The sequence below is a fragment of the Pollicipes pollicipes genome, unplaced genomic scaffold (genome assembly GCF_011947565.3).
Source record: "Pollicipes pollicipes isolate AB1234 unplaced genomic scaffold, Ppol_2.1 Scaffold_565;HRSCAF=638_pilon_pilon_pilon, whole genome shotgun sequence".
Classification (NCBI taxonomy): Eukaryota; Metazoa; Arthropoda; class Thecostraca; order Pollicipedomorpha; family Pollicipedidae; genus Pollicipes; species Pollicipes pollicipes.
Window position 1 is genome coordinate 21461 of NW_023596730.1, and position 7962 is coordinate 29422.

The window sequence follows — 7962 nt, forward strand, 5'->3', positions numbered from 1 at the left end:
ACTAAGATTGATCTTTTGCCTATCGGTTATATATTTTTGCTTTTTATCCTCTTGACTTTTTGTCTTTTTGGCTCTTATGCATTTGACATGAATCAGTTATGATTTTTTTACGTTTTCACTTCTCCATGTGAATTTTATCCCCTTTGCCTTTTTGCCATTTTACTTCCTGTCCTTTAATCTTTGTCTTTTTAACTTTGTCGCATAACCCATGGTGTCGCATAGACAGACGCGCCGCAAAAGCTTCGATATTCCCCCAATATGAACACGTAGCCAAACCAGCGGTTCCAACTTTGCATCCGCCTCACTGACGCGGGCCGGCTCTGTGTTACAGCGGTGGTTCAGGCGGCGGCGCGACCCCTGGCTGCGTGGCACCGGTCTGAGGGGGAGGGGAGAGCCGGCCCGGCGCCGGACTTAACAAGGTCACACCGCCCCGGCACCGGCAAACCTCAGGTGAGAGCTCCCGGCTCCGGCGGACTTCAGGTGAGAGCTCTTGGCACCAGCGGACCTCAGGTGAGAGCTCCCGGCACAGGTGGACCTCAGGTGAGAGCTCTCGGCACCGGCGGATCTCAGGTGAGAGCTCTCAGGGCCGGCAGACTTCAGGTGAGAGCTCTCGGCACCGGCGGATCTCAGGTGAGAGCTCTCAGGGCCGGCAGACTTCAGGTGAGAGCTCTCGGCACCGGCGGATCTCAGGTGAGAGCTCTTGGCACCGGCGGACCTCAGGTGAGAGCTCTCGGCACTGGCGGATCTCAAGTGAGAGCTCTTGGCACCAGCGGACCTCAGGTGAGAGCTCCCGGCACCGGCGGATCTCAAGTGAGAGCTCCCGGCACCGACGGATCTCAAGTGAGAGCTCCCGGCACCGGCGGCTCTCAAGTGAGAGCTCCCGGCACCGGTGGATCTCGGGTGAGAGCTCCCGGCACCGGCGGATCTCAGGTGAGAGCTCCCGGCACCGGCGGATTTCAGGTGAGAGCTCTCAGGGCCGGCAGACTTCAGGTAAGAGCTCTCGGGGCCGGTTCCGGTGGGCTCTGACTGTCACCGGTTTGAAGGGGAGGGTGAGAGCCGGCCCGGCGCCGGACTTCACCAGGTTACACCGTCCCGGCACCTGCAGATCACCCCGGCACCCCGTACCTCAGGTGAGAGCTCCCGGCACCGGCAGACCTCGGATGAGAGCTCTCGGCGCCGGCCCCCGCGGACTCTGCCTGGCAAGTCTTCTCTATCGCATTATCCGATGATACATTTAAGTTTACGAAAGGTAGAGAACTGTGAACTTTAACAGAGCACCAGCCATTAGCTCGATTTATGAGACTACCAAGCTCACTCGGAGCCCGACTCCCCCCCCCCCCGCGGCCTTCTCCATTGCCGAACTCCATGGCTCCGCCGTTGATACTCAGCGCTGTATGCCTGGCGTTATAATCTGAAGGTATTGGGAAACCCGAACCACAAAAACTAAACGAAGCGAAACACCTGAATAGAGACCACACAAGCACCACTGTAATTAGATACGGACCACATGCGGTCGGTTGTCCACACGCGCTGCCCACGCGGTCGGTTGTCTTGGACACCGAGCACAAGCAGATCATTTCACTGGAAGGACCACATCCGGGTCAGTCCACGCGGATACGGCCCATTGATTGTCGATTCACTTGAACGCAGACTGAACGCGGATGACGTCACTGGGGAACCTGACCATACGCATGCCAGTTCCCCTGCACACGCACTTCGCGCCGGTGAGTTCACTTACTGGGCACGGTCAACACGCGGACCTGTTCGCTTTGATGCAGACAGCCATGTGGGTTCGTTCACCTGGATATGAACCACAGGCGGACCCGTTCACCTGGATCTGGACCACAGCCAGTCCGTTCAGTCGGATAAGGACCGCACGCGGTACTGTTCACCTGAATGCACGGGTGAGGCGGGCGCAGGGCGATCCCGACTAATCTCCGGCCGGACGGGTGTCGCGGCCGGTGGATCCTGCCAATTACTTTGTTAGATCGACACGGATAGAGGGCAGCTGTCACAGCCGGCTCAGACCGCGTGGCCGTGTCTGCAGACCAACGCCCAACACCGGACACGGGCGCGCGGGGACCACAGTCGCTCGGCGCCGGAGACACGGTCCCGTTTGGTGTACCGGATGCACGGTCCCGCTCGGTGTACCGGATACACGGTCCCGTTTGGTGTAGCGCTCGGAACCGCGCACACTTGGTCACTCTGGTGCTGGAGACAGATAGCGTTGACTGCTTGACATGGAGCATAAACATGTGGTTGCCTGCATTCTCAATGACTTATATTTGCTATTTCCTTACTATTAAACCATTGTTCATCCCCCACTTGACGTGTGATTAACCTTGGACTGCGCCTTTAAAGGGCTCATCATGACCCAACAGGGGAGTAACACCGGCTTAGTGGGCCATCTCTAGCGTCGTTAGGGTCGGTTTGGAAGGTTTTTTTTGGGGGGGTGGGCTCCCGGAAAGCCAAAGGAACGCACTACCAACTCCGACAGTTCTATCAACGCACAATCGACCACTCAAGCTTTGAGTATAAATGCGTACCGTGTCTGTTAAACGGCGAAGTGTTGCACCAGGACCGCGCAATGCATTCTTCAAAATACTTCAACGCGCAGCCACAACAGCCAAATCACCCTGAATGACTTTACAAGCTATTGGAGTAACGGAGGTGGAAAGCGGCCATTGATCTCTCATAAGCCATACAACCAGCTGAAGAGAATTCAAACTAATATCAGCCGACTGCATCCAATGTAAAGTTCTCTCGACATCATCTCCAGCATTACCCCAAGTCTGCGATTATTCCACTCTTTCCCATGCCGGTCGTCTGAACTCTCAACTCTCCTTGTGTTTGTTGCAGAGCGCAGGGAGCAGGACTCTGGCGAACTGCGAGGCCCTCTGGAGGTCGACCCAGTGTGACCGCGCCTGCGGGGTCAAGCCAGGTCGACGTGCCGGCGGGTCCGAGAATGCCAAAGCTGGGCTAGGGGCGTGGCACTGCCGCGCCCCGCACGTGATATGGCCGCGCTGTCGGCAGTGCGTCTGGCGGCGGCTCCTCCCGTGACATCTGTGATATGGCACACCGTGTGCGGCAGTGCAGTAGGGTTCACTGTGTACGATCCATACGTTTACCGCTTAAGCGTTTGTTGACATTGTTTTTAGTTCAAAACGGTCGGGTGTGTGGTGTATTCTGTCGAGTTTTGGGCTTGCGTTTTGTGCCAATGAGTTCGTGGCGCCCATGGCGCCTGTGAAGTTCCCTCTCTGACGGTATATCCCCACAGCACTTAAGCTGTGAGCGCGGGGGGGGGGGGCAAAGTTGGAACGGGAAGTGGCTTTGGCGACGTAGCCCTGGCACTGGAGAATCTAAGGTTGAATGTATGTTGTTGTGTGGCAGGCTGTCACGGCGCTGTATGTTGTGTGGCAGGCTGTCACGGCGCTGTCATTCAGGAGGGATTCCGCGCCAGCCTCAACCACTGTCTTAGTTTCAGCTTCCGATGGTTCATCTCCAGCCGCGCATACTTGGATAGGCACCAGGCATGGGACAGTGTTCATGACTTGTTCGCTTGATATAATGTGCGTTTTGTATGACGTAGTATCAGAACGGCTCACCAAGGGCGCCGTTCCGACAATGCGCCAAATGTTGGCTAGCGCCCATCGCTCTGCCCCACCTGCATAATTGCGGCATTCTGAAATGATCAGTGCTGTCGATGCTCACACCGCCACCACCCAGCTTTCGCACGCCCTGTTGGCCATCTTTGTGTGCTCCCGTTGCCTGTGCGGCACCAACCTCGCCTCCACCCCTCATCCTAGGGCGAGTCGGCAGTCCCTACCGCTGCCCCAGCTAGCTCCCTCCAGCTTTAGATTCTCTGCCGCTCCCTCAGCTGGCCTCTTTCAACCACAGATTCTCTGCCTCTGCCTCAGCTGACCTTCTCTAGCCCCAAACTCTCTCTAACGCTGCCTCAGCTGGTCTCTTTCAACTTCAGACTCTCTACCGCTGCCTCAGCTGCCCTCCTCCACCTCCAGACCCTCAGCCGCTGCCTCAGCTGCCCTCCTCCATCTCCAGACTCTCTACCGCTGCCTCAGCCGCCCTCCCCCACCTTCAGACTCCCTACCGCTGCCCCAGCTGCTCTCTTCCACCTCCAGACTCTCTTCCGTTGCCTCAGCTGGTCTCCTTCACCTCTTGACTCTCAACCGCTGCCTCAGCTGTTCTCTCCCAACTTCAGACTCTCTGCTGTTGCCTCGGTAGGCCTCCCCCAGCCCCAGACTCCTGAAGGGCGCCACTGGTGGTGCAGCGCGGTGCTCTAGCCTGGCGTTTCTCTATCGGGGCGCGCCAGATCCCACCTGGGCGTGGTTCGGTGTCGCAGCTGCTCGTCCAGCGTTAAGAATACAGTTTAAATGGCTGGCGCTGGAAATCTTTGACCCAGGTCGAAGCGGGATAATCGGCATTGACAACCACGTCTGTGCCCTTTCCACGCAGCAGTACCGGAAGTCCAGCGGCATCCAAGCAACTCAATTAGTAGCATACATATATAGACATTTTTTTTTATCTGTATGTTCAGGTTTATCCGCGAGACACACAGGCCGGACGGCTAACCCGATGGCAGTGGCACTTGCGCACACCACGAGTACAACCTTTGTGACGCTCCGTGGCACAATCTCGCGCCGCTCTGACGTCGCTGACAGCCCGTGACAGCGTGCGAAAAGGGGCGCATGTTCGCGGGTTTCGTGGTGATGAAATCCAACATGGAGGGGGAGGCGAGGAGAACCAGATCACTGGACTGAAACCATGTCGCGACAGTTGGAACTAAAGTGAACTGAATAATCCCGCTTTTGGGACGCACGTTATTTGCGCTACATATACAAAAGTAGCTGAGGCATTTAAACTGTACCTTGTGCTGATGAATAACAAGACTCCGTGTGGTCACGGAAGAAGCGCGTGCGAGCATTTTAAAGGTTTGTTTTCATTTATAGATGATGAGACAGAGCAGCGAATGTGACGCCTTACAGGGACTACGTTGGCGTGGTGTGACGCCTTACAGGGACTACGTTGGCGTGGTGTGACGCTTTACAGGGACTACGTTGGCGTGGTGTGACGCTTTACAGGGACTACGTTGGCGTGGTGTGACGCTTTACAGGGAGTACAGTGGTGTGGTGTGACGCTTCACAGGGATAGCGGTGGCGTGGCGTGCAGTGGTGTTGCTGGTGTTTGACAGACAAACCCTACTTGCAATGCGTTTTAGCCCGCACTTCTAAGAGCATGCGCAACCGGCGCGAGCAACGCAGTAGAGCAAGCGGGTACCGCTTGGCCATACACTATTTGCTAGGTTGCGTCTGTCAATCTGTCTGTCTGTCTGTCTGTCTGTCGGTCTGTCCCATTTTGCATTGCGTTGTGCCCGGCCCGAACGGCGGGCCGCTGAATGGTGAAACTGAAAACGACGCTCGGGTGCACGAGGCAGTATTGCAAAGGAACCGCGTGGGCCGCTGGGGCCCGGGTTCGGGCTCGGCATGTTCTGGAAGGCACAGTTTTGGGCCATTGGCCTTGCACGAACATTTTTTCACGTTTTATGCCATCTCTTGGACGCCAGATCGGGTAGGGGCGCGAATCCAATTCCAAAGCGTCGAGCAACGTACTGTCTGCAAGCCATGAGGCCAATACGACTTTGTGCAACGCACGGTTGCACCAGTAGCTGTTGCGTAAGCCGGAAACGAAGGAAAAGCGGCGCCGAAAATAACCGGCTGTCGTTTAAACTGTGGCCATGATCTTGATGAAACTTACATCACCACGCGCAGCGATTCATTCATTGACCGATTTCCGTCAAGGTTGTACGCGATTCACGCCGCGTCGCTGCACAAACTCACTGGATTACATACAACGTTTGTTTGCCATGACTCACATATGTCCCTGGTAGTCAGCACACCTCATCCAGTTCCCCCAGGTATGTCAGCGGCCAGAGATCGGATCAAACAGGGAGCTCTATTGATGATGTTGAATGTAACACAAATCGTCTACAGAATGCAACAGGCCTCCAGATGCGTTTTGAATGAGTCAGCTCATGGCCATTAAATGAGTCAGCAGTGCTCGTCTCTTAGTGAAGTGCACCCGTGAGCTCTTGTCTATATAATATTTTCTGGGAGAGCGCCCGCTTGTCTGTGTGTCTGACTGTCCCATTTTGCATTGCGTCGTGCCCGGGCCGAACGGCGGGTTACTGAAAGGTGTATTAAGATTTGAATACAACGCACGGGCGCATAAGGCGGCTTTCCACATGTAGCTCACGGTCCGCTGCGGTCCGAGGTTCAGGCGTGGCACGTGCCGCACGGGTGGCCTAAAAATGTAGCTTATCACAAAGCCGACGAGCAGCCGTTCGAAACCGTGGCACATCTTGGTAGCGAGGGGTCGGAGCAACAAGAAATTGGCACGCCTCGGTAGATAATTACTCAGAAACGGCCAAGATGGATTTTCCGAATCTTTACGGGGTTCACGTTTTATACCAATTCTCGGCAGCTAGGGCGGGTAAAGGCTCGCATCCAATTCCAAAGTGCCGCTCAACGTACCGCTCGTAATTCATGAGTCAGCACGAATTTGTGCGTCGCATGGCTACGCCAGCACTCGTCGGGAAACCGGGGAACGTTGTCATTACGAAAAAATGGAACACGCTGTCGTCGAAACTGTACAAACAGACTTTTAGTCGCTTGTCGACTTTCCCTATGGTGTTTTCCATCATTCCAAAAATCCGATTTTTTCGGAACTTTTCGGAACCGACGGCGGACAACGATGCCGAGAAGTATAAACCATCCCGGCTGATTGCGAGAGGCTTCGTAGAAAACCGAAACAGAATAACCAATTACCCAATAACGTTTACATTTTTATGTAAAAATGCAACATTTTTAATCTGAACATTTTTACCAAAGCATTTCACATGCTCGCGACCACAGCCGCGCTGACAGGAGTGATCGGAGGTCATCACTTTACCTCTTGCCAAGGCCAGTCTTGCCAGTCTTGGGGCACTGCAATCCACACTAAACCAGATAGCCGCAGGCTGGCCAGGAGCTGGAGGTTTTCATGTTGTCGAGTTCTGGGTGTTCTTTGTTCTGTTCTTCTGTGTCAAAGGACATCCTGATCATCCTGGACGCCCGGGCGTCTGCAGAACTATTTGCTTCGGTTAGTGGTTTTTAAATGACGATGGTTTGCTTCTTACCGTTCTACCCATCAGGTTTTGAAACACCAGCCCATCTCGGGTACCCTGGAATTTGTTAAGTCTCTTTTGCGTCTCTGAACTGTCTGTGGCCTCGTTCTGTGCCCCTGGTGTCCTCTTATTTCCGGTTGGGACCAGACATTCCCATGACCCGCGTCCTGAAAGTGGGGAAAATAATCGCGTAGTTCCGAACACCTGGTTGAAAGGATAAGTGAAAATGTTCAAACCATTTTAAAAGCGATGTTGTGTGCTTTTCGTCACATAGTGCTCGTCCATTTGAAAGATTTTCAAGTCTGTTGAAGACATGCACCAAACGGAACTTTGGCGGAGTGCGGCGTCCGCCTTAGACGCGGATCTTCCAGTGTAAAAATGTGGGCATGTGATGACTGAGTCTATTCAAACGAGAGGCTGGATGCAAATAAAGTCACAGATAATTTTTCTGCGCGAAAATCTGAGATGATTTACACACCCACTGCGTAAACAGCGAGCGCCTGGCTCTAATGCATCCGCTTGTCATCACATCATTGTCGCTCCAAATAATCGGAGAATACTTGTCTACCCCTCTCCGACCTTTTCAGCCACCAGAGGGCTGGGCAGTTGCTGATAAGCATCGCTGTCGGCGAGAAGTTTGATGAAACTCGAACCACGCCTGCTTTACTGCAATGAAACTGCAAGAAGGCTGCTGCAGCTTGGTCGTAAAATGGGTGAATTTTGTGCATGTTATAGTGTTCTGTAACGTCAGGGCTGCTTAGAATATCCGAAAATACCTTTTA

The 7962-nt window shown here is 54.3% G+C and overlaps 1 long non-coding RNA gene across 1 annotated transcript; it reads left to right on the forward strand.

Moving 5' to 3' along the window:
* Positions 1-411: 411 nt before the first annotated feature.
* LOC119102139 (uncharacterized) lies at positions 412-4400 on the forward strand. The gene is made up of 2 exons (XR_005094654.1): positions 412-450; positions 2860-4400. It is a non-coding gene; the product is annotated as an uncharacterized LOC119102139 (long non-coding RNA).
* Positions 4401-7962: the final 3562 nt, after the last annotated feature.